This window comes from Apis dorsata, unplaced genomic scaffold, assembly GCF_000469605.1.
Source record: "Apis dorsata unplaced genomic scaffold, Apis dorsata 1.3 scaffold_119, whole genome shotgun sequence".
NCBI lineage: Eukaryota > Metazoa > Arthropoda > Insecta > Hymenoptera > Apidae > Apis > Apis dorsata.
Genome location: NW_006263413.1, coordinates 129,311 through 130,210, shown reverse-complemented (window position 1 = coordinate 130,210; position 900 = coordinate 129,311). Strand labels below are relative to the sequence as shown.

The window sequence follows — 900 nt, the reverse complement described above, 5'->3', positions numbered from 1 at the left end:
TTAAAAAAAAAATTACATTATAATATAAAGATATAATTAAATCATATAATAAGATAATAAAAAAGTTAATATTTGTAGATGGAAAGATAACGATCTTATTTTATTTTTATCTTAATCTAATACTTCAACTGTTTATAACTTAATAAATAAATCTCAATCGAAATTTATATATATTTTCAGATAAAATGATAATATATTCTATGAAGAGTGCAATTTACCAAAATTTTAAATATATCTATTTTAATAATATAAAAGAAAATCAAACAGTTAATTTCATTTATAAATTTATAAAATCATTTATATAAAAATGGATGAGATAAAATGATAATATAGCAAATGATAGCGAAAAAGTAGATTAACAAAAAATAGATTAATTTTTTTTATTTGAAAATAAAAAGATTTTTGATATTTTTACATATTGAATCTAAATCTGATCATAAAAATTACTTATCGCTTTAGATTTAGCAGATAAAATATCAATATATATATATATTTTATATGAAACTTTGCCAAAAAATTATTTTTTTTTTTTTTTGGCAATAATATTTTTATATAAATATTATTGCCAAAAAAAATACTCTTTTCTGTAAAATCGAATTTGATTTATCATTATAAAATTTTTTTTTCTCGACATATATTTTAAAATTATTCTATTTTTAATCTATTGACAACAAGGAGACTTATTTTAAAGATTCTGATTTATTTTTTTTCAAATGACTAATAAAATGAAAATTTTCTTTTAATTTAAATTTTCTTTTTTTTTTTGGTTTCAGATTCGGTATATAAAAATATATCAAAAATTTTTTTCTTTCAAATGCAAAAAACTCAATCTGTTTTTCAAATATATGCTATTATTTTGTCTCATTTATTTTTCACAGAAACGGGTAAAAGTTATAGAAG

At 16.4% G+C, this 900-nt stretch overlaps 1 protein-coding gene across 2 annotated transcripts in view; it reads left to right on the top strand.

Moving 5' to 3' along the window:
- LOC102677609 (1,4-alpha-glucan-branching enzyme) overlaps positions 1-900 on the top strand; it is a 15,919-nt gene that overhangs the window by 14,348 nt on the left and 671 nt on the right. The gene's annotated exons all lie outside the window — the stretch shown is intronic.